The sequence below is a fragment of the Triturus cristatus genome, chromosome 5_2 (genome assembly GCF_964204655.1).
Source record: "Triturus cristatus chromosome 5_2, aTriCri1.1, whole genome shotgun sequence".
NCBI lineage: Eukaryota > Metazoa > Chordata > Amphibia > Caudata > Salamandridae > Triturus > Triturus cristatus.
Genome location: NC_140588.1, coordinates 643,816,044 through 643,843,141, shown reverse-complemented (window position 1 = coordinate 643,843,141; position 27,098 = coordinate 643,816,044).

Here is a 27,098-nt window from a genome sequence, read left to right as displayed (position 1 = left end):
GTTGAACTGTAACTTAGCATCTATAAGTGTGGATAAACAGTCTTTTGATTTAGAAGAGTAATGAGAATGCTCCAGTCTCTTTATCTTGTTCAGGAGATTATTGGTTAGTTCACATGCAATTTTACATTTTTTGGAGAAATAACCAATAATAAAATCTCTGGCTGATGCTTTAAACGCATCCCAAACAACAGAGAAAGGTATAGTGTTGGATTGATTAAATAAAAAAAAAATGTTAAAAAAAGAAACAAAAGAGGGTGTTAACAATGAGTCTAAGCGAAGAGCATTATTAAAATGCCATCTTCTTGGAGTGTTAGGCTTTTGTAAAATGTCAAGCTGAATAGATATAGGAGCATGGTCAGATATTAGAATAGAACCAATATCTGCAGCTAATAGGGATTGGGATATATTATGGGAAATAAAGAAATAGTCAATTCGTGATTGAGTTTGATGGGCTGGAGATTAATACGTGTACTCTCTTGCAGTGGTATTGCAAAGTCTCCAAGCATCAAGGAGTTTGTACTGTTTAATAGTTTGATGAAAATTGTTGTGAATCTTATTTGGGACAAAAGAGACTGTTGAATTTCGATCTATGAAGGGGTCTATGACTTGATCACAGTCGCCTGCCTGAATAAAATTATCATCAATATAGTGCGGAATTTGTTTAACTAAAGAGGTCCAAAAAAAGGAGTCTCCTGCAGTGGGGGCATAAACATTGAGTAAAGAAACCGGAGCATTCCCAACCATCAATTTAGTGCATAACCATCGTCCATCTTTGTCAGAACATTGAGAAAGAAGCTTAACTGCATGTGATTTACTGCACAAGGTAAAAACTTTGTTTCATTTACCATCTCCTAGAGAGAGGAAGACCTCCCTTACCCAACCCCTCTTTAATTTCAAAGAGCCATCTGTCGTTAAATGAGATTCTTGTATACATGCTATATCAACTTCCAATTTAGCTAAATGAGTCAAAACCCTTTGTCTTTTTATAGGAGAATTCAAACCTCTGACGTTCCATGAAATTAATTTCAAAGACATAGGATGATTACAAAGAGAGATAAAAACCACCAATCCAGATTATCCATTAAGCAACAAAAGACATACAAAAATAAATCCAACAGGATAAGGAATTAACCATATAGTACCGAAAAAAGGAGAAAAATAGTTTTTTGCAAATTGGAAATGGCCACCAAGCGTAGAAGAACTGAGCCAAAGCACAGTCAAATAATAATTTACCATAAAATGTATTTTTCACGGGAAACAACTCGAAGAAGTGCCAATAGCCAGAAGTCTTACCATAAAGAAAGATCACGCCAAAGCTATACAAATTGTTATGTAACAGGGAACCACAAAGCCTCCTATTAGCAGTGTGAGAGCATGTGATGCGCAAAACTAGAAAGTCACATAGCTGACAAATTACATCCAGTCATGTGAGGAGCAAACATTAATAAAGCCTGGCTTAATCCAAATGGCGGCTGCTGGCATTATTTCCCTCAATAGAAGGTCAGGTTGAGACAAATTATGACTAAAGAGGCAAGCAAATAGGGAAAATGCAGTAATTCATGGCAGTGCAAATGTAATTAGCACTGTTTAAAAAATGAAAGTTGAGAGGTGCACATATCGCCGCGATAGAGGGCTTGACAGCACCGCAGTAGTTCAAAGGGAGCTCCTCACACAAAATGGTGGCCGCAATTCACGCCGCACTGTAGACGGAGATACCTTCTTGCTTACTGGAGCTTCAAAGCCTCAAACGTGAACGCTGAAGGCATCATCGGAGTCAGGAAGGTTTCACACCTGGAAACGCCGTATTAGCTGTGTGAAGAAAGCAGGTTAGCGTGGACCCACCGCGCTGCTCCGAAGAGTCTCACTCGGGCGCCACCATGTCCGTCGGGTGTCAAGCCGCGCCCCCCCTACAACGATATTTTTAACACAGATATTTTTTTGTGATATTTTTCTACTTACAATTATGTAGGTAGGAAGTCGATATTTTTGACAACAATATTTTTGTCTCAATATTTTTGTAGGTCGACATTTCTGTTATAGCTATTCTGTCAGAAATCCCTCCCAGGCGGTACTCATTCACTATTATAATCCCTTATGCACTACTCACCACTCATCCATTCACTAAAGCACTGCTCATACAGTTATAAATCAGTCATGCAGTACTCATGCATTCACCCAATCATCCAGGCACCTCTCATGAACTCTTCAATCATTCACACTCTACTTAAACACTCCTTCAATTGCACTCACAGTACTTATGTACTCATACACTCAGTAAGCCACTATTCATCTAGTCACCTAAAGTTTCAAACACTAATCATGCACTCATCACATATACATCCACTATTATACAAATCACACTCCCAAAAACACATTTATCCATACAATCAGTTTCACAACATATACATTTTCTATTTTTAACCAAAATAGGTTATTCCATAGGAGCTTTTTTTTTAAAAACTATTCTGAGCTTTTTTGTATTTTCTAACTATCTTTTATTTTTTGGGGGTGTTTTGACATTTTTAGAAAAAAAACATACAGTTCAATCTTTCAAATGTAGTGTTTACAAAAAACTGTGAAGTACGAGGCTGAAAATCCAACAATTTTTTTTTATATTTTTGTCATTTAAGGAGAGTAATAATATCATTGATCAACTGCTAGCCAACACATAAAATGGTTTGGCACTTTCTACAGTGCACTCCAGCATCTGCCAATTTAGGAAAGATCTGTGGTTGTGGTGCTGTGAGTACAGCTACACCAGATGTAGAAGGCTAATCGAATTCACCTTGTGCAGCTTGCTCCCTCTGCTCCCTAGCCTTAACTTCCCTTGCAAGGCGAGTTGGGAGTATTGTCTCCAGATGTTTTTCATGGACGTTGTCCCACATAAATACTTCTTCTCTGGTCCTCTTGACACCACCTTGCCGCATAAGGAGCAGGTGACATTCCTCCCATTCACCTTTTTCTCACCTTTAGGGATATTGAAAAAGGTCCAAACAATGCTGACTTTTCACTTTTTTCACTGTTTTTTTAACCTCCTCAATGTCTTCCAGCTCTTCTTTTTCCTGCAAATGTGGAGATGCCATTTCCTTTTTGTAAACCAGTTGGTCAAAACACCAAAAAAGAATAAATATAGGTGCAGACATACAAAAAGATGTCCAGAGATGCAGACACACCCAAAAGAAGGTGTTGGATCCTTCCTTTAACAGAATGAAAAGCTTTGTAACCAATCAAAAGCTTTCTTTCCATGTGACATGACGTTGCGACGGGATCGCGTCCACAGCCCATATACTTTGTGCACCCACAAAATGCGGTACATTTAATTTGAAAGTATAAATTACCATTATTAAATAGATTTTAAAAATATTTTTAGTGAAAAGTCTTCACCTAAAACATATTTTCAAACAATGCACAGCCATATCACAAACTTTAACAAATCATGCAAAAGTCTTCACCCCTACGCGATCCCAGAAATAAGTGCCAGCACGGTGCCCAGCACTGTTGTGATTTTATGATATACTTAAAAATTGCTTTTAAATGAACTTTGAAAAATGTTCAAGTTAATTTCACTACTCAAGATGTAATTCTGCACAATTTAAATGTATAAAAAAATAATTGTAACTGTATTTAAAATTGTAAAATATCTAAGAGTTCGTGACCCCGATGCGAAGGGTACATGATGGTACTGTTTCCATAAAAATCTGTTCTAAATGTCTTAAAAATATTTAACAAGTACATTAATACTATATTTTTTACGTTCAGTAATAAACTTCTTCCTTAAAAATATATATTATTTCTGTGTAAATATGTATTTTACACTTGCATTCGTATAACAAATTTGCGCACCAAACGCATAGGTCCACGACCGGTGCGCGATGTCATTTTTTAAACAAAAAAATACTTATACTCACAAACTATGTTTGATAATGACACAACAAAACGTCATTTATACAGTTCATAGTAACCATACAAAAATAAATTTTGAAGAAAACTGTAAATAAATAAAAAAACACTGAACACAAATTTTATCTTTCTAAGCTTAATTGTATCATATAATAACATTCTCTGCAAAATTATAAATATGTAACATATACATTTTCCAATAATTTTAAACTTTCAAATAAATAACAGTACCAATATGTATTTAGCTAACCCTACATTTATTTTAAATAAGTGATTATAATTTTTTTACTTTTTAAAAATACATAGGAAATATTTCAAAATGTTTAAAAAGCATTACAGAAATCGTTTAATAATTAAAAACTATTTTAAAAACACTAGAAATTCACTGAAAGGTTATAGTTAGAAAGTAGCATTTAAAAAAACCTTAGAAATTCATCTAAAAAAACAAAGTTTACAGGGTGTCATAGTTAGGCTGACATTCTACTTGCACAAAACCTGAGAAATTCAGCAATTGTATTTAGCTGAGCTAACTATAACTCTCACCCTGTAATGCACTGCTTATGACATTGCATATTACATCACTCACGTCATGGTTAGTGACATCGCTGATAACATCACTTATGACATCACAACTTCACTGTTGACATCACTGATGACATCATCCACAGAATATCTATCACTCCCACACACCCCAATATAATCTTTCATATACCAACTACAAATTTCACACTTCCATTCTCAAAACCATTGACACACCCATAGTAGTACATCCACTCACTGATTCATAGGTCTACACACATATGCACTTATAATTGCATACAGCTATTCATACACCAACTCACTCACTATACAGCCACTGATATATCAAATCATACACCCATACAGCCACTCACACACTGACAGTTTCCCAAGGACCTACTGATGCACCTACTCACTCACCCATATAATCAATCACACAGGCACTTGCTTACCTATACATTTATACACAAACCCTTTCACTTATTCATACCGATACTAACACATACTCACTGACCCATACTCTCAGTGACACAAGCAAACATTCACTGTTACAGCCACTCTCACAATCACTCACTTAGAAATAAAATCATACATTGTACTCCAACACTCACCACTACTGCTGTTTACATATGCAGTTACTCACCCATATACCATTGGCACACCCATTCATTTACCGACCCAGCCCCACACACACACACTTAGTCACCCATGCAGCCCCTCATAGATGCACTCTCTAACCAATACAGCCACTGACTCATCCATGCAGCCAAGCACATATACCCACACCCAAACAGACACTCATACAGCCATACAGGTACTCACACAACCAATCAGTCACCCATACAGCCACTCATGTACCCCAACTCATAAACCCATACAACCACTTAGACACCAACTAACAGACGGATACAAACATTCACACAACCAGTCAATCATCCATACATTCACTGAAACACCTAATCATTCACTTATACAGTAAGTCGCGCCTCCACTGAATAATCCATACAGGCACCCATACAGCCAGTGATTCACCAATACACCTTGGTGTATATATATTTAAAACTCATAAACTTTTTTAAAACACACATTCCTTGGATGGTGTGATCACTGATATCATCAGTGATGTCATTTGAGATGCCATCAGTGAATATATATATATATATATATTCACTTAAAAATCATAGGTTTCACACATGTTATAGTTAGGAATTAGCATTTAAAAAACCTTGCAAATTCACTTAAAAAACCATAGGTTTCACACAGGTTATAGTTAGGTGGACATTTCACTCGTAAAAAACCAATGAAATTCCCCCGTTATAGTTAGTTCAGATAACTATAACTCGCGCGCCCGCAATCCACTGCTCATGACGTCACATATTACATCACTCATTACATGGTCAGTGGCATCACTCATGACATCACTGATGACATCTCAAATGACATCACTCATGACATCACTGATGACATCATCCAGTGAATGTGTGTTTTTCTGAAAATTACATATGTTTTATAAGTGTCTAAATGGATGATTTGTTTTTGAAAAATTGATTGTATAACTGACTGATTAAGTGTATCTTAGTGAATACATGGCTTAGTGAATAATGTTTAAATATGTAAATATCTGTATTAGTCTCTCACTTTGTGTCTCTGCCAAATTTCAAGTAATTCTGTTCAGCCGTTCGGGCTGTACCTTCGACTAAAGGTCCTATGGAAAAATGCATGGGGAAAACGCGTTTTGGGACCCCCCTTTTCTCAGCCCCCACTTGACGAATCACCCGAGACTTTCAGGGTAGGAGCTGAGCGGAGCGCCCCATTAGTTTTGAAAATTTCACGAAGATTCGTCAACCGGCGCCAAAGTTATTCAAAATAGAATTTTGAGATTTCCTATGGAAACACGGTCCTAACTATAACTATCTACTGGCGACAGCCAGTAGATAATATATATACATTATTATACAAATCACACTCCCAAACACACATTTATCCATACAATCAGTTTCACAACATATACATTTTCTATTTTTAACCAAAATAGGTGGTTCCATAAGAGCTTGTCTATTTCTAAATTGCATCTGCATTTTCCTTTGTACACATATGTGCATTTACAAAGTATGAGTGCCATTTTTATTCATAATACATTTTTTTATCATCTGTGTATTCCACAATATTGTTAATTCATATCTGCACATGAAATTCCTGACATGGTTATCAGTTGATAAAGTGGTTAGTGCGCTAGTGCAATATCGGTTAGAAGTTCTCAATCTTATATATATATATATATATATATATATATATATATATATATATATATATATATATATATATATATATATATATATATATATATTATCTACTGGCGGTCGCCAGTAGACAGTTATAGTTAGGACCTATTTTTCCATAGGAAATCCGCAACATTCTATTTGGAATAACGTTGGCGCCGGTTGACGAATCCTCGCAAAATTTTCCAAACTTTTGGCCAGCTCCGCTCCGCTCCTACCCTGAAAGTTTTGCGGTGATCTGTCAAGCGGGTGGCGAGAAAAAAGGGGGGTCCCGAAACGCGTTTTCCCCATGCAATTTCCCATAGGACCTTTAGTCGAAGGTACAGCCCGAACGGCTGAACAGAATTACTTGAAATTTGGCAGAGACACAAAGTGAGAGACTAATACAGATCTGTTGTCGCAGCTACAGCCCGAACCGCAGAACGGAATGACACCAAATTCGGCAAAGAGGTAGTCCTCAGTTCGGACTCGTGCCTTTTGCATATATGGTGTGAGTCTGTTCAGTAGTCCCTGAGAAAATTAGGGTAAAAAAGTTAGTGATATCTATGGCTGCAGAGGATCCGCGGACCATACACGTACCGTAAGCGCACCCTCCTCGAACCGAGCGCACACCCACCCGATCGCGCGCTGAATGCTAATTGGCTGTCGAGTGTCTCTCTACATTCGAAACCAGGAACTGTTGGCGGCCATTTTCTGCCTCGGTAGAAGCGAGGCTGAAGAAGCAAGGGGAATAAGTGTGTACAATATATAAAGGGGGCAGAGTGGAAATACTCTGACCCTCTAGAGGTGCATAGGGGGTCCCAGAAGGACCCCCTGGGGCCCCCCTTTTTATTTTTAAAAACACGGCAAAATGCGCGCATCCTATCGCGTTGGATGCACAGATCCTCCGCGGTGGGTTCGCGGATCCAAGGGAAAAAAAATGAAATTGTTGGGAGATAAAGATTAACCTTAAGTGTTTTGTTCTTGAGTGGCTCTAAAAAGAGCCATTGTGTTCATTGAGAGTTTTTGGTACTTATAAGTAAGTACCTATACAGAGTCTAAAGTTGTTGAGGAAGACTCTGTTTCCTTCATCAGTAAAGTGTACTCCATCTCTCCTATACATCTCTTGCATATGAAAGCGCAGATTGTTATTGTAAATGGACCCCATTCTGTAGTCTCGGAAAAAAGCAGAAACAGATTTATTCACATGTTTCCTAGTTTTCTCAATGTGTGGACAAAAATGATCGGACCAGTTCCATTTCTGCCTTTGGCATATGTTAGAGTACACAAAGGCAGTTTTTGAGAAAAGTGAAATCAGTTCTGCAAAGGTGTCCTTCATAAGCATTTCCAGACCTACCCCAGTCAAAGTGCCTAGGTCATTGCCACCACAGTGCACTATTATGAGGTCAGGGTGTTGGATTTGCATGAAGGATTCCACCAATGGCATCAATTGGTGCCACTTTAACCCTCTCTGTCCAATCCATTTAATGTCTACATTTGGCAAACCTAGGTCTTTGTGAATGCCTTTGTTTTCTGCATACCTTTGGCTCCAGAAAATGTAGCTGTGTCCCACAATCCACACTGTAAGCATCTTGTAAGGAGGTCTGGATGCACTCAGATGGTCTCTGTGAATGAAATGGCAGTTTGGAAAGTAAGATGTTTCTAAATTGGTGGCTAAGATGCAATTTTGAAAAAAGACAAGAAATCATTGTTTGTTTGACAACCTTCTACACTGAAAAGTAGGGTGTATATTTCTGTTTTTTAAACGCATGATTCTTATTGGTTAACAAAAACTGATAGTAAGGAACATTATATATGATAAGCTGATATGTTGAGAAGTCAAGCACACTTGCTGTTTTGACTAGCAACATTGTGTGAGCTGAACTTGTGACCTGTGTGTTCAGTACAGTGTTCCATGACCTGTTTCTATGGTAACGGGCAGAAGGCAGATTGGGGGAAGGGTTGAAGTGTATGTCATTTGGAAAGGGTTGAAATGTTTAACCAATGGAAATGTGTGTTTGCTTTTGAATTTATGTGGGAAGGAATGTGATTTGATGTTTACATGTATATGTGTGGAAAATGTGAGGGAAACGTTGCCATTCTTTGGTTTTGCTGACAGGTGCACAGTGCAGAGATTCTGTATAAGAAAACCTGGTGTGTGTGACTGATATACTTCTTAATCTACAAAACAACTTGAAAGGTGAGTTATTTAATTGTGAGGGGATGTATGCAGATTATTTTTATTTTAATCAGACTAATGTATTTCTTCTGCTAAAGTGTAGGGAGTACTTTTTTTTCTCTACAATGTTATTGGCAGTGTGTGTGCATGTAGAAACCATTTTGTGATAAGGATTTATTTTTTTCATGTGTTTGTAGACAGATAACTATGCAGTTTTTATATTTTGGTAGAATTAGAAACCAGTCATTGTTTATGAATTTGTGAAATGAGTTATGTTTCTGCAGTAAAATGTAGTACTCCTTGTAGATGAAGAAATGTGTTTTGGTATAGTGCAAGGGATAGTGTTGTTTGTCTAGAATCACTCAGAGAGCCTGTGTGCATTTGGGAACCGCTGTGAGAGAAGCATTTAGTAATATGTTGTATTTGCTGACAGATAACTCTTTTAAAACCTGTCATGTTGTCAAGTTTTAGTAGCATGAGAAGCCAGTGTTTGCTTATGCATTGATTAAATTAGTCAGGCAATGATAGAAAAGTGCACTTTTGAAATATGCACATTGTGTGCAGTTCTCTTACCACTTCCATAGTAGTAAATAAGGTTTGGTAAACTCATAGGGATAGTGGTTGTTGTCTAGAATCACACTGTGAGTCTGTGTGCATTTGGGAACCAATGTGAGTTAAGCATATGATAACATTGTTTATTTGCTGACAGATAACTATTTTAAATCCTGTCATGTTGTCAAGTTTTAGTAGTATTAGAAGCCAGTCATGCGTTGATTAAATGAGTGCAGTCGTGAAATATGTAGATTGTGTGCAGTTCCCTTAGCACTTGCACTGTAGTGAATGAGTTTTGGTAAACTCCTAGGGATAGTGGTGCTTGTCTAGAATCACACTGTGAGTCTGTGTACATTTGGGAACCACTGTGAGAGAAGTGTTTGGTAACATCGTGTATTTGCTGATAGATAACTGTTTTAAAACATGTCATGTTGTGAAGTTTTAGTAGCATTAGAAGCCAGTCATTGCTTATGCTTTCATTAAATGAGTTAGGTATTGACAGTAAAGTGTAGTCGTGAAATACGTAGATTGTGTGCAGTTCCCTTATCACTTCCAGTGTAGTGAATGAGTTTTGGTAAAGTCCTAGGGATAGTGGTGCTTGTCTAGAATCACACTGTGAGTCTGTGTGCATTTGGGAACCACTGTGAGAGAAGCGTTTGGTAACATCGTGTATTTTCTGACAGATAACTGTTTTAAAACCTGTCATGTTGTCAAGTTTTAGTAGCATTAGAAGCCAGTCTTTACTTATGTGTTGATTAAATGAGTCAGGCATTGACACTAAAGTGCAGTCGTGAAATATGTAGATTGTGTGCAGTTCTCTTACCTCTTCCACTGTAGTGAATGAGTTTTGGTAAACTCTTAGGGATAGTGGTGCTTGTCTAGAATCACACTGTGAGTCTGTGTACATTTGGGAACCACTGTGAGAGAAGCGTTTGGTAACATCGTGTATTTGCTGACAGATAACTGTTTTAAAACATGTCATGTTCTCAAGTTTTAGTAGCATTAGAAGACAGTTATGGGTTATGCTTTCATTAAATGAGTTAGGTATTGACAGTAAAGTGTAGTCATGAAATATGTAGATTGTGTGCAGTTCCCTTACCACTTCCAGTGTAGTGAATGAGTTTTGGTAAACTCCTAGGGATAATGGTGCTTGTCTAGAATCACACTGTGAGTCTGTGTACATTTGGGAACCACTGTGAGAGAAGCGATCGGTAACATTGTGTATTTGCTGACAGATAACTGTTTTAAAACATGTCATGTTCTCAAGTTTTAGTAGCATTTGTAGCCAGTCTTTGCTTATGGGTTGATTATATGAGTCAGGCATTGACAAAAGTGCAGTTGTGAAATATGTAGATTGTGTGCAGTTCCATTATCTCTTCAACTGTAGTGAATGAGTTTTGGTAAACTCTTAGGGATAGTGGTGCTTGTCTAGAATCACACTGTGAGTCTGTGTGCATTTGGGAACCACTGTGAGAGAAGCGTTTGGTAACATCGTGTATTTGCTGAAAGATAACTGTTTTAAAACATGTCATGTTGTCAAGTTTTAGTAGCATTAGAAGCCAGTCTTTACTTATGTGTTGATTAAATGAGTCAGGCATTGACACTAAAGTGCAGTCGTGAAATATGTAGATTGTGTGCAGTTCCCTTATCTCTTCCACTGTAGTGAATGAGTTTTGGTAAACTCCTAGGCATAGTGCTGCTTGTCTAGAATCACACTGTGAGTCTGTGTACATTTGGGAACCACTGTGAGAGAAGCGTTTGGTTAGATCGTGTATTTGCTGACAGATAACTGTTATAAAACCTGTCATGTTGTCAACTTTTAGTAGCATTAGAAGCCAGTCTTTGCTTATGTGTTGATAAAATGAGTCATGATTTGACACTAAAGTGCAGTATCATGTAGTATTGTCTTCACTGCACCAGAGCTGAAAATTTAAACATTTTACCCAGGCACTGCCCTAGAAGTAGTCTGATGATTTAGTCAGTTTCTAAGTACTTATGTTGTGAACCAACCATTACCAAATAGACTGCTTCAAATGTCTTTGCAGTATGCATGTAGTTCTCAAACCACCTATACAGTTGTTTTCTCATCTTCAATTCCCTAGTCAGTATCCATACACTTTTAGGAAACACCCTGTCAGTCCCTTTGCAGTCTTCTAGTGACCCATTCAGCACCATGTAGTAATCCATTCACTGTGCCAAAACGCAAACATTTATAAATTCACTAAGACACTCTGTTTACAGTACTGTAATGATTCAGTCACTGTCTAAGTATTCATGCACTGAGCCAGGCCTTAGCACATGGACTGCTTCAAACCCCTATGCACTATGCATGTAGTTTTCTAACCACCTACAGACTTGTCTTTTACACTTTCAATTCCCTAGTCAGTATCCATATAGTCCAGCAAACATCCTGTCACTCCCTTTGCACTCTTCTAGTGACCCATTCAGTACCAAGTACTAATCCATTCCCTGTGCGAAAACCCAACCACTTATAAATTCATCCAGGCAGTCTCCTTGCTGTAGTCTAATCATTCAGTCAGTACCGAAGTACTCATGCAGTGAGCCGGGCCTTAGCACATGGACTGCTTTAAATGCGTATGCAGTATGCATTCAGTTCTCTAATCAGCTACACAATTGTCTTTTGCACCTTCAATTCCCCAGTTAGTATTCATATACTTCTAGCAAACACCCTGGTACTCACCCAGTGTGTCTCCTTTTAGTAGTGTAATCATTCAGTCACTTAGCATGTAGTCTTTTAGTGAGGTAGGCTTTAGGGCATGAACTGCTTCAAAGTAGTATGCACTATGTATGTAGTGTTTTAATCATCGTCACACTTGTGGTTCAGGGCTATAGTTTCTTAGTCTGTTTTTATATAAAATGTGTTTGTACAGTAATGGAATACTGTAAATTTAAAAGTTATTAATATACATTTATTTGTGATTCTTTTTTGCAGATACTGTTTTTAACGTTAAAATTGAGATATTATGCCAGAAAAAAAAAGAAAAAGAAAAGAACAGAGACAGGAGGATTATTTGAAGAAACATCAACCACAAGTATTGAATGAACAAGATAATGTGGCTAAAAGGAAAAAAAATTCTGGTAAGATCACGAAGCAATTTATTACAAATGTTAGTAGGAGCAAACAGAATGTAGAGAATGCTGCAACTTCAGAAAAATTTTTAAGTAAGAAAAAAAATCAATATAGGAGGAAAAGTAGAAAAGCAAATGTTCAGTCAAAGTAGATAAAGTATGGTAAAAGAGGACAAAATCAGTATAAGGAATTACGCAAAAAAATATTTTACAAGAGAGTAGTGCATAATTTGCTGAAAGATGTGAAGAAATATAAAAAGAGAGCTTTATTTTATAAAAAGAAGAAGCATATTGAAAGCATTGTGGAAAAGGCTTTTGAAGTAAAAAGGAAACTGTTTATTTTACTGGTAAACAGAATTCGATCACTAGATAAACCAATATTTGTAATGAAGGCCAAAACTAGGAGGAAAAGAGTTAATAATAAAAAAAAATTGTGATGTATTTTTGGGAGAATGGAAACACAGTTCTAGTTCAGAGCCTTTTTTTTAATGAAGAGAGTTATTCACTAAGTGAAAAATTATTGTATGCAGTTGACACCAGTGGTAGAGGTTATGAGGTTAGTGATGGTTGTCCAATGGAGAAAGAGAAAATGGTTGAAAGAAATGCAGAATAAGTGATAGCTGATGACGTTTTAGGGAGACGTGCTAAAAACCCTGTGTACACTTGGGATTGCAGTAGTGTTCGTAGTGTACGACAGAAATCTATTGAAAAATTATGTAGTTTTTTACGAGTCTATACTAAAAAAAGTGTAAAACAAAAGATTAAGCTGTTGCAAGGACTAGACCCTTGCAGAGTGAGAAAACATACTGGTTTGCATACTGGCTTGTCTTTCTAGGAAAGTTTGTGAAAGTGTTTTTCACCATTTCAGAATGCTGGCAGTTCATCATACTCAAATGCGGAAGTTAGTGAGAAGGTTGTATTATGCAAAAAGTCCAGCACTAAAGTTAAGTGAGTTGAACAGTGCTCTTTTACGTGGGTCAGTTTCAGATGTGAAGCAGGTATGTGAGGATATTGAGTTTTGTTACTTTGGGCCTCAGCAAGAGAGTGAAGAAACTGACACATTAGTAGAACAAATTGTTGAAGGCAATGTAGAACCTGTAATTACAGAACAATTTGAGGATGAAATCACAAAGTTTAAGGTAATTTCAGGTGAAAGACCAAATGTTTCTTGTATTTGTTGTCGGCGAAGTCACTATAAAAATCAGACTAGGGGTGTCAATCTCTATTTAACAAGTGAAATAGAAGATAATGATAAGTGGATGGAATTTGCAACTTATTTGTTGGTAGAGGATTGTTTGGATTTGGGATGTGAGCAGCGTATTTGCAAATATTGTTATAATAAATAAGATGAGAATAAAATGCCTGCTAGAGCTGTTCATAATAATCTAGAGTTGGTTGCTATTCCTCCAGAGCTGATTGATTTAAATACGTATGAGTCTATTCTGATACAATGTGTTCACCCGTTTCAGGCTATTGTTCGTATGGAGCCCAAAACAAGTAAATTACCTCCAGCAGAGTTGCAAAGAGGATTAAAAAGAATAGTTGTGTATTTACCATTAGATTTAAGGAAAAATGTTGAAACTATTGGTGTAGATCATGCTGAAAATGAGCCACTAGTCATTCTAGTTAATGGTGCTCCTACTAAGAATAAGAAAATCTGGCAAGAGTTAGCGGATGTTAGAAAAGTGCAAAAGGCATCATTGTATCTGATAAAAAATAATGAGTACTATAGAAATGTGTTTGTTGGAGAAGAAGAAATAGATTTAGCAGAAGATAGTGAAACATTAAGTGGACAAATTGAAAAAGTGGACATGTCCAGATGTGAAGAGATCTATGAACATTACAGTGTACATCCACTTCATTCCAAAGAGGTGATGGGGAATACAATTGAGTTGTTTCAAATGAAAAAAGCAACAGGAAGTCCCATGAGTGTATGGGAAGTGAGCTTGGAAGCTCGTTGTTTCCCGCAGTTGTTTCCAACAGGAAAAGGTGGACGATATGATGAACGTCCTGTGCAGGTTCCTGCATCTGAATATCGGACAATAAGATTATATGCAGAAGATCCAAGATTTCGACAATGTATCCTTTATATGTTTCATCTTTTGTTTGAAAGTGACCTGTCTGGACTTTCATATGCAGTAAATCACATTTTAAAAACTGGAAAGCATCTGCAAAATGTAACTGCAAATGATTTGATGGATAAAGTACATCAGAGAGATGATCATTTAGAATCTCAGTTGATTAATTTGATGGCATGTCAGCGTGGGACTAATGAATATTGGTACCGTCGACATGGAGAACTGAAATGTATGCTACGGAACTTGGGAACTCCTACGTGGTTTCTTACCCTAAGATGTGCTGAGTACGCTTGGGATGATTTACTTAAATTTCTTCGAGAGGCAAATTCCAATATTAAAAATATTGAATACAAGACACCTGGAGAATTGTGCTCCTTGGATCCTGTCAATGTATGCAGATATTTCAATCATAGATTTGAAGCTATGATGTCTTTCCTCTGCAATAAAAAGAATCCTCCTCTTGGAGAGTTGTGGATATCTTTTGGAGAAAGGAGTATCAAGCAAGAGGTGCTCCTCACATACATATGCTGTTATGGGTCAAGGACGCACCAAAATTTGGAACAGATTCAGATGAAACTGTTTTGTCTTTCATTGAAGATTATGCTACATGTGCTCTTCCAAATAGCAGAGAAGAGAAAAACTTAAAACAACAAGTCTTACGATTTCAAAGCCACAGGTGTGGAAAATACTGTCGACGAAAGTACAAGTCAAAGGATAAGTTCTATACCAAATGTCGTTTTGGATTTCCACGTCCTGTATTAGCCAAAGGAAGAGTGAGCAGTTTTATGTCAGCTGTACGACATACCATCACAAGAAAGTCTCCGAAAAACACCTACAACTTAAGAAGAAGCGAAGAATCGAAATACATAAATGACTACAATCCAGTTATTTTATCCATGTGTAACGCTAACATGGATATTCAGTATGTTGCGGACAATTCCATTGCTTTTGCTCGATATGTAACGTCTTACATTACTAAATCAGAAAAGACTGAATTGAAAGAAATGTGGGGAGATATTTCTCACGAGAAGAGTCTAAGTAAGAAATTATACAGTTTCAGTTTGAAGATGTTATCGCATCGTGAAATTGGAGCATATGAATGTTCAAATCGGTTATCATCTGCAAGTCTATATTCCAAAAGTAGAAGAATCATTTGGGTGAGTCTAGGTCTTGCAGGAATGCGAAATCGGGTACTGAAATCTGGTCAAGAAATTGAATATTTAGCAGAAAATGATCCTAAAAGTACAGATATTTTGAAAAACAATATGTTGGACACATACTATCCAAAGAGAAGTCATCATCTTGAGAACATGTGTCTCTATGAAGTGCTGAAAAACTACACTTTTAAACAGAATATTACAGAGAACATCAACGATGGAAAATATGGAGTGATTGGTTCTGAAAGATGTCTGGTGAAACAAAGGAAAGGAAATTTAATTAATCACAGAAAACTAAGTTGCGACACTGCTGACAAAAGGGAATTTTACTATTTAGCCCTTTTGCAAATGTTCAAACCATGGCGTTCTGAACTGGAATTACTTGGAGAATTTCCAAGCTATGAAGATTCATTTAATGCTTGTAAAGATAGCATACAATGCAGTGCTTTCGCAAATTATGTGAAAATGTTGAATGATGAAATTGATCAAGAAGCTACAATTGAAGCTGAGATTGCTAGAGACAGTTCTCAAGACAGTCAAAGTTCTGCTGCACTGAGTCAAGATCCACTAGGACAAAGAATTGTTGAAAATGAAGCAGCGATTGCAATGAATGAGGTGGAAACAGCCATGTATCAAGCACAAGAAGATGCAATACAGTTAGGAAACTTGGAAGAGCAACTAAGGGGCCGATTCCGCTCCTGGAGAAACCGGGTACGACCCGTCGGATGGAGCATTTTCTCCGTCCGACTCGTACCCGGCCAAAAAACATGACAAAAATGCAAGTACGATTCGCATGGAAACACTATTTCCGTGCGAATCGTACAAAACACCGACTGACGAAAATATACATACAAATGTGATCCGGGAAAGCGCCGACGTGACGTCGGGACGCATTCAGGCTGCGTTTCACGCACCAGGAAGTGCGAGCCGCACCGACGTCACCCCGCACGGATTATATTCTCCGGCTGCCAAAAACTGCCGGGAAATCAGGACGACGCGCACAAGGAGCACCTGTACGCGACGGACAGCCATGGACCCGAACCTACGTGTCATCCCAGCCCTCATAGCAGTCCACCTGCTCTACAGGAACCGACGCAGATGCCGCAGAAGGTCAGAACAACACCCAGGGGCAAAGGGGGGGCAGGGGCAGGACACATAACCCCCACCCAAGTCCCAAATCAGACATGCCCTGGACATACCTGACCTGCAGGACCTGGTCACCTCGAGGGGGTGGGGGTGTGTCCAGCAACGCAAGCGTCCACCACAACGGAAGTGGATGTTGACGCGAACCGGCAACACAACAATTCCGGTATGGGGTGCCATAGGGGTACGCACCGTACCCAGGCCTTCAGAGCGTGGGTACGGGTCATACCACGCCCACCCCTACGTCACCCCAACAATGGCGGTTCGGCCCGTACCCACGTTCTAAAGGCCTGGGTACGGGCCGTACCAGCATTGTTGGGGTGATGTAGGGGTACGCGTGGTATGACCCGTACCCACGCTCTGAAGGCCTGGGTACGGTGCGTACCCCTATGGCACCCCATTGGGGGTCCGCACCGTACCCAGGCCTTAAGAGCGTGGGTACGGGTCGTACCACGCGTACCCCTACATCACCCCAACAATGCAGGTCCGGCCCGTACCCAGGCCTTTAGAACATGGGTATGGGCCGTACCGCCATTGTTGGAGTGACGTAGGGGTACGCGTGGTACACACCATACCCACGTTCCAAAGGCATGGGTACGGGCCGTTTCCAGGCCTGCAGATCGTGGGTACGGGAATGTACGGAGCGTACCCCCACCTGTGTATGTATGGAGCGTACCCCCACCCGTGTATGAATGGAGTGTACCCACACCCCACCAGTGTATGTACGGAGCGTACCCCCACCCGTGTATGAATGGAGCGTACCCACACCCCACCAGTGTATGTACGGAGCGTACCCCCACCCGTGTATGAATGGAGCGTACCCACACCCCACCCGTGTATGTACGGAGCGTACCCCCACCCGTGTATGTCCTGAGTGTACATGGTCAGACATAGGAGGGGTGGGTGCAGAGTCCTCCCAGCAGTGCCCAGACACAGGAGGGGTAAGTGCAGAGTCCTCCCAGCAGTGCCCAGACATATGAGGGGTGGGTGCCTATCACTCCCAGCAGTGCCCAGACACAGGAGGGGTGGGTGCAGAGTCCTCCAAGCAGTGCCCAGACATAGGAGGGGTGGGTGCCTATCACTCCCAGCAGTGCCCAGACATAGGAGGGGTGGGTGCAGAGTCCTCCCAGCAGTGCCCAGACATAGGAGGGGTGGGTGCCTATCACTCCCAGCAGTACCCAGACATAGGAGTGGTGGGTGCAGAGTCCTCCCAGCAGTGCTCAGACACAGGAGGGGTGGATGCAGAGTCCTCCCAGCAGTGCCCAGACACAGGAGGGGTGGGTGCAGAGTCCTCCCAGCAGTGCCCAGACATAGGAGGGGTGGGTGCCTATCACTCCCAGCAGTGCCCAGACATAGGAGGGGTGGGTGAAGAGTCCTCCCAGCAGTGCCCAGACATAGGAGGGCTGGGTGCAGAGTCCTCCCAGCAGTGCCCAGACACAGGAGGGGTGGGTGCAGAGTCCACCCAGCAGTGCCCAGACACAGGAGGGGTGGGTGCAGAGTCCTCCCAGCAGTGCCCAGACAGAGGAGGGGTGGGTGCAGAGTCCTCCCAGCAGTGCCCAGACATAGGAGGGGTGGGTGCCTATCACTCCCAGCAGTGCCCAGACATAGGAGGGGTGGGTGCCTATCACTCCCAGCAGTGCCCAGACACAGGAGGGGTGGGTGCAGAGTCCTCCCAGCAGTGCCCAGACATAGGAGGGGTGGGTGCAGAGTCCTCCCAGCAGTGCCCAGACACAGGAGGGGTGGGTGCAGAGTCCTCCCAGCAGTGCCCAGACACAGGAGGGGTGGGTGCAGAGTCTTCCCAGCAGTGCCCAGACATAGGAGGGGTGGGTGCCTATCACTCCCAACAGTGCCCAGACATAGGAGGGGTGGGTGCCTATCACTCCCAGCAGTGCCCAGACATAGGAGGGGTGGGTGCCTATCACTCCCAGCAGTGCCCAGACACAGGAGGGGTGGGTGCAGAGTCCTCCCAGCAGTGCCCAGACATAGGAGGGGTGGGTGCCTATCACTCCCAGCAGTGCCCAGACATAGGAGGGGTGGGTGCAGAGTCCTCCCAGCAGTGCCCAGACACAGGAGGGGTGGGTGCAGAGTCCTCCCAGCAGTGCCCAGACACAGGAGGGGTGGGTGCAGAGTCCTCCCAGCAGTGCCCAGACACAGGAGGGGTGGGTGCAGAGTCCTCCCAGCAGTGCCCAGACACAAGAGGGGTGGGTGCAGAGTCCTCCCAGCAGTGCCCAGACACAGGAGGGGTGGGTGCAGAGTCCTCCCAGTAGTGCCCATGGAAAGAAAAGGGTGGAGTACGCACAGATACAATGGCCACAAATGTCAGTCCGGTGCCCAAAGACCCTGCAGAACACGTAACACATGTGTGCGAGGCTGGGAGTACACACATGCATGGTGTGTAAAAGGGAACATGTCCACATGAAGTAATGTCAATAAACTCCATACACAAGTACAGTGACCAACAAGGTTGCCACTAATGATGCAGGTGGAGACATTGCCCAGCATGCATGGCCAAAGTTGAACGGATCCGTCACACACCAAGGAAATGTAGACACAGCTCAGCACAACATATTGGAAACACCCTGCAGGGAAGATGTCAGGGTCCACAGAGGAAGGAACACACCTTGGGACAATTTCACCATACAGTAAGAACACACATTACCAAAGATTATTTGCAGAGCCCTTGTGATGGCACACAGATACCAGGGTCCACCCCATGAGCAGCACACCACAACATTTCCCAGACACCTAACACATTATCACCACCCCAAATCATGGAGCAGCACCACCAACAGCAATACCAGAAAAGCAGTAGTGTACAAAGGAAAAATAAAACATTGCTTTATTCAGCATGAAAAGAAAAAATTGTTAATAAAAGTTCAATATGTACAAGGCCCATAGGGCAGTCCATAGTCCAATTCCTGGTGGGGGACACATAGGGACGCATGTCCCCTAGCTTGCCTGCACAGTTCATACCCCCTTTGCTTCCACGGGGGGCATCATGTGGGGGGGAAGGACCAGGCACCGCAGGGACAGGAGGGGCAAGGGTAGGTGTTGTGGGTGCAGGGACGGAGGACTCCACCACAGGGGGTGGGGCAGCGCCAAAGGTGGTGGTGAGAATGGCGCTGCACACGGTTGCAAGGTCCCCCAGCGTCTCCCCTGCACCCGAAGGAACCACAGGCCCCAAGGAGGGGGGGGGGGGTTGGAGGGATGGGTCGCAGTGCTACTGGGGGAGGGTGTGGACAGGGGGGGGACTCAACCACCCTGACCGGGGACTCCTTTGACCGCTTGCGGGGTGGTGTCACTTTGGGGCTCAGGGACAGAGCGGCCGTGAAGGAATCTTTGTTGGAATCTTGGCCAGGTGAGCTGAGGGGAGTGAATTCGGGGGGAGTGGGTTGTGCGGAATGTGGACTCCCACTGTGGCTGCGTGTCTTCCGTTTGCCCCCCAACCCAGTGGGTGTGCCTACTTCACCCTGTGTGTGCGTGAGAGGAGGTGTGCGCTTGGCCTTCCCTGGTGGTGTGGTGCTTGTGTCTGGTGGGGTGCGTGCACGGTGACGTCTGGGTGTGCGTGGGACAGGCATGGGAGTGGGAAGTGTGGATGGTGCAGGGGTAGGGGGGGGACACAGCGCTGCAGGAGATCCACTGCTGCAGTCAGTGTCGAGTCTATGGACCTCAGCAACTGGCGTACGCCATAGTAATACGGACCGTACACACGCGTGTACGGTCCGTATTACTATGGCGTACGCATACACCAGCACTCCCATAGTGATAGGGACCCTACACACGCGTGTACGGTCTGTATTACTATAGCGTACGCATACGCCAGCACTCCCATAGCGATAGGGACCCTACACACGTGTGTACGGTCCGTATTACTATGGCGTATGCATACGCCAGCACTCCCATAGTGATAGGGACCGTACACGCGTGTGTACGGTCCGTCTCACTATGGCGTAAGCATACGCCAGCACTCCCATAGTGATAGGGACCCTACACACGCGTGTACGGTCCGTATTACTATGGCGTGTGCATACGCCAGCACTCCCAGTGTGATAGGGACCGTACACACGCCCTCAGTGCGTATGTACGGTGCGTTTTACTCCTGACAGTGGTGACAGGCGGCACACAGACAGGAATAGAGCTGTCATACTTGGCCAAGGCTGGACATCAAGGCATTGTCTGTGCAGAACTACATGTGTCGGGCACAGGTGTGTCAGGCTGTGATGTGGCACATTACTCCTGAGGTGTGAAGCAAATAACTGTATGATGAGCTGTGTACACATGTCATGTGTGATGGTGCACTATGTGCCACACATCCCCTTCACTCCTTTGACATGTGTGCATGTAGTACAGACTTGTTGAGCCATGCGTCACTGGCATGGCACAGTCACCGACACCCGCAACTGTCCCCTGATGCCAGGTACACGGAATGTTACACCTGAGATGTGAATGCCCGCGTTGCACGCTGCAACTATGTCATGTGTGTGTCATGTGTTCCCATAGGTTTGCTGTAGGTGTTTGGTCAAATGCATCTGCAGTTGCTGCAACCAACATGTGTCTGTGTGTAGATGGGCATGGCACACTGTTACGCACACCAGCCCACATGTGTAATCTGATGTAAGGTGTGTATGTATGCATCGACACAGAGTTTCAAAACAAGGACATATCTGCATACTCTCAATGTATGTGTGATCAGTCTTGACATGTACTCCTTCATGGCAAGGTGCATGGTCTGTCCTTTTTATATGACATGTGACCTGTGCCTCTAGTGTTCCGCAACCTGTCTGTATGATTAACATACTTATTCTGCACATATGCGGATGTCTGGCACTCCTGTGATGCGTCTGCCTGTTCACTCACACTGGCCCACTGCTAGTTTCATGCCATGTCATGTTGAGCTTGAGAATCCATGTTTGTGGCTTGCTCTTGGTAGGAGTGTCACCTGCCTGGCATACGTGTCCAGGGCATATTGCACAGACCTGACTCTGTATGTAGCATATGTGTATTGCCTGTTGAACATGTGCTCAGTACATTGACATTGGTGGTGTACTGTACTCACTCTTTGTTGTCCCTTCAAATTCACTGCAGGGCTCCGCCTCTCCATCGACCAATTCCGGACTTGGCTGACCTGAGGGAACATGACTGTATACGCCGCTACCACTTCCCCCAACAGTTGATTGAGGACTTGACGACACGGCTGGCACCACACCTCCAACCGCTACACAGGTATCCTACTGCACTGACACCCAAGATGAAGGTGATGGCAGCCCTACATTTCTTTGCCACGGGTACCTTTCAATATACCATTGCTCATGTTGGTGGCATGTCCCAAACCATGTTCAGCCGTGTTCTGCATGATTTTTTAGAGGCCATGTTGGATCACCTGGATGAGTTCATTAAATTCCCAACTCCTGAGCAGTTGACAGGTGTCAAGCGTGAGTTCTATGCCCTGGGAGGGATGCCCCATATCATTGGGTCCATAGATGGAACACATGTGGCTTTGGAACCACCACAGGCACAGGAGGTAGCGAATAGGAACCGCAAGCATTACCACTCCATTAATGCCCTTGTGGTGTGTCTTGCCAACATGGTGATTTCACATGTCTGTGCTCATTTTCCAGGATCAGCACACGATGCCTACATCATGAGGCATAGCAGGGTGCCTGAAATGATGCTGCAGCTGCGCAACAAATGAGCATGTATTGTTGGTGGGTATACTCTGGCAGTCCTGTATTTAACATCATCTTCCTGTCTATCCCAACATGCCATGGCTGATCACGCCTCTCCGCAACCCCAGCACGGCTGTCGAGCACCGCTACAACAACACCCATGGGCGGACCAGGCGAGTGATAGAGAGGACGTTTGGCCTCCTGAAGAGCCGATTCCGTTGCCTCCACAAGACCGGTGGCGCACTCCCATATGCATCGGTGAAGGTCTGCAAGATCTTCCTCGTGTGCTGCATGCTGCACAACATGGCAGTGGAGAAAGCTGTGCCACTCATCCTGGATCCGGATGAGCAGGACCATCCACCCATGGAGGATGAAGGGCTTGGTCATGAGGCAAGTGATGTGGAGGAGGAGGAGGCGGTAGAGGACATCCGGAGTCGGCTCATACACAACTTCTTTGCTTAGTGGTGAGTTCCAGTGTCTGAGTGTGCACGCATTGGGCCGTGTGTGGCATGTGTTGCAATGTGTGTGTCCATCTGCATGTCTGCCAAGTGAGTCAGAGGTGTGTTTGGATGTGTCACTCGAGTGATGGTGCAATAGAAGGATGTTTTTCCAGAGTCATCATTGTCACCTAGCATGTTGACAACCTTATACGTGTCGAGTACATGCACATGCATGCAGATGTGCTTCTTTTGGCTGACTTCTGGTGTTTCTCTCATCCACAGGTACTTGCGCATGCTGTCTGCTGGTGGCATTGTTGTGCTCCTGCTATTCCTCATGAACACAGCAACATGTACTGAATCAGCGTTACATGCACGGACAAGTTTGAAAATCTCCTTAGGGTAAGGGATGCAGCACGGCTTTTTGGGAGTGGTATTTGTTTTGAATGTGTGTGCACTGCTCCTGTTCATGTTTGGATACTTTGCATACATGTAGAATCACCATGGGGTACATGACATGGAGCTGAATTCACCTGAATTGATGGTCAGACTTGGTGACAGTCATCTGTAATGGGATTGTGGATTGTGATGAAGCCATCAATGTGTGTAACACTGCCCTCGGAAACATACGGGTTGCACCGGGTTGACATGGTGTGTGAATTCCCCATTAGAGGCTCAATGGTGTATAGCAGCCTCTCCGTGAGCAGCAGGGGGTGTTTAGCTGAACCCGTCACTTGTGTGCCAGTTCTATGGATTTCCAGCATCTGTGGTGCAAAGGGGGGTGCCAGTGTTGGTCCCACATGTTCATCCACATGACCTGTGTATGTGTTGACAGAGTTGCATTAGCATTCCGACACACATGACTAATAAAGATGTCCCTCTACCTCCAAGGTGCCTCATCTCTGTCAATGGTGGTCTGTTGCCACTGTGCATGCGGCATGTCTGGCATAGTTATCAGAGATAGTGCATATGAGTCTATGTGTAGAGTAGCAAGATGCAAGCTGTTTGTCAGGGATTAGAATCTGTATTGTGCATGATGTCCATGGCTGTGTAGGTATTGTGGCATGTCAGTCTCCACGACGGCCACTGTGCTGCATGTGCATCCATTGTGTGTGTGTGTGCCATGTTGAACCAGACATTCCTTCCTTGACATACACCTTTTGCATAGTTCCTTCCTGAGATCCTTGTCTTTGTGTGCAACTTGTGGCATTGTTTTCTTGACATGGCGCATGCTGCTGCAGGCCCTGCAGCAAGGGCACCCAGTGTCCACGCAAACGAGCTGGTGTTCATCATGGATTGCTTGCTGACATGTGCAATGCTGATCAGCAGCATCTGTGCCTCATGCTGCAGCACACTCTGCATTATGCACAAGATCCCCAGTTCCATCCACCTCAAGGCAAGAGAGACCATCCCCCAGGTCAACTATGACATCTGTGTCTAATCCTAACCTGCACTCTATGGACATGTGCGTTACAACTCCCATGATACTTGTCCACATCCAGGGTGCATCTGCACAGCTCTGCTTCTACATCCGGCGACCAGGCCACATCAACGTCCAACAGAGATGGGGGGAATGGATCACTGCCAGCTGCAGGATGACCTTCTCAATCCACGCACACACTCAGGATGCAGCCCACAACCACAACACAACCTTGTGGCACTGTGATCCAACACCCCATTGTGCCATCTCCATGCATCCAACCTTGGCCGGCCCACCATTCTCCACATCCACCTGACTCAAGCATGCAGGACATGGTTCTGCCACGTGTCTACACATACCTGGGAGTAGCACCCCAGGACACTCCACATGATCCCTGACCTCTGCGCATGACTGCTGCTCTTCTAAATAGGTCTGTAGGCACAGTTGTGCGGGCACCCCCTCAGCTGGTTAGGCCCATCACGGGTGAGTATGGTGCTCCATGTCTGTATTGGATGATACATTGTGACCCATGTGTGTCCTGTGCCAGACTCAGACCCCAGGGATGGATGGTTGGAGTTACTTCTGAAATCAGACATGGTTTGACTTTACAACACACACATGAAGTGGAATAATGCAAAATGACAGCATCATCTCGTGATTGTGATGATTTTTATTTGTGGTGGGGTACGTGTTTGGGGGGATGACAAGAGGTGCTTTGCGGGAGTGTAGAATCCAAAGTTCACAGGGGGAGTTGGTATCCTTGCCATTGGAAGTCATCAGAGTCTATGCCACAGTCTTTGTCAACATTGGTCAGACAGTGACCAGCAAGTCCATGTGGCAGAGAATGTAATGTGATGATGTGCTGCTGTTGGGCCAGAGGGCCAGGTGCCAGGCCAGGTGACCTGGGAGATGGTGATGTTCCGCTGACTCTCACGGTCTTTTGCATGGATGACCCACCTTCCTGCGGGGACCCTCAGAAGCAGGCCGTGACGATGCTTGTGATGCTCCGTCGGATTAATCCTCCTCCTCCTGATCCCTCCCTCTGGGTGGTGATGTTCTTCGCCTGGTGGCACAGGGAGGGTTGCCCATGTTTTCGGCAATCCGACGGAGTACACGGGTCATGTCCGTTTGCACCGCCACGAGCTCAGCCTGTCTTGCCTCCATCTGTCCTTGGTGTCGCTGTTGACAGGCATGTTGCTCGGCCTGCAGGGTCTTCATCTCCTCGAGGGTCCCCTTGATGTCTGTGAGGGTGGACGCAATCTGGACCATGCCCCTGGTGTCACACCGGTATGTGTCCAGGATGTTGCTGACGTGTGACATTACCGGTTCCTGAGCCAACTGGTCAGGTTCGCGCCTCCGCCGTCCTCCACTCCCACCACCCCTGCCCACTTGCGCCTGGCCTGCCATTGTGGGCACATTGGGTCTCCGGGACCCCTGGGGGATGGCATTTGCGGTGTCGCCTGCCTCCTCCTGGGTGCCCGGAGAACCTTGTCCCTCCTGGACAGACTGGCTGTGTTGTTGTGTGCGGGCAGGGCTCCTGGGTGTCTCCTGGGATGTGGCAGGAATGGGGGTGGTGGTTGGCACAGTTGTACCTGACGCAGGTGCTGCAGGTGGTTGGACACCAGAGGGGCCAGGTTGGTCTGGGTCATCCATGGAGTGGTGAGAGTCGTCGCTGCCACGGGGGTCCTCTTCACGCAGAGCCTGGTCCTGTGAGTCTTCCCCCCTAGTGTTGGGGGGGATTGACGACGTTGACCTGTGTGTGAGAGAGACAATGTTAATTGTGTTACATGCGACATCCATGTTTCATTCATTTTTGAGTTGGCACAGTTCCTCTGGGTGGTTGGATTTGGCTTGCATTCCTCTCACAGTGCACTTGTGCATGGGTATGTCCCTTGGCCACAGCTTTCGACACTTTACCTATGTGTGACACAATCTTAGTTGATGCATCTTTTTGGAACGCAGTCAGCAGTGTAGTGAGCGGGCGTAGCAAGCCATGCAGAGCCGCCTTACGTGTTGCACTGTACGTGGCCAAATGGTGTTTTTTCCATGCTATTTGAGAATGCAGGTAGGTAACTTAAGCATTTGTGACAGGGTTCTGACAAACACAGTGGGTGGGTATACTGGGTGTAAGGTTAAGTTTGTGCCTGCAGCACGGATGTACTCGTGCACAGATTGACACATGGCCCAGTGTTTATCAAAGGTTAAAGGGGGGGTTAAGGCACTGCCAAACCTTGTCTACATGCACACAGTCCACCTGCTGATGAGCGGACATGGCCACACCACCCAAGGGAGATTTGGTCTCCCTCTGTCTCCCTTTCTCCCTCCCTCTGTCAGCCTCCTCCCTCTGTCCGTCTCCCTCTGTCAACCTCCTCCCTCTGTCCGTCTCCCTCTGTCTCCCTTTCTCCCTCCCTCTGTCAGCCTCCTCCCTCTGTCCGTCTCCCTCTGTCAACCTCCTCCCTCTGTCCGTCTCCCTCTGTCTCCCTTTCTCCCTCCCTCTTTCAGCCTCCTCCCTCTGTCCGTCTCCCTCTGTCTCCCTTTCTCCCTCCCTCTGTCAGCCTCCTCCCTCTGTCCGTCTCCCTCTGTCAACCTCCTCCCTCCGTCCGTCTCCCTCTGTCTCCCTTTCTCCCTCCCTCTGTCAGCCTCCTCCCTCTGTCCGTCTCCCTCTGTCTCCCTTTCTCCCTCCCTCTGTCAGCCTCCTC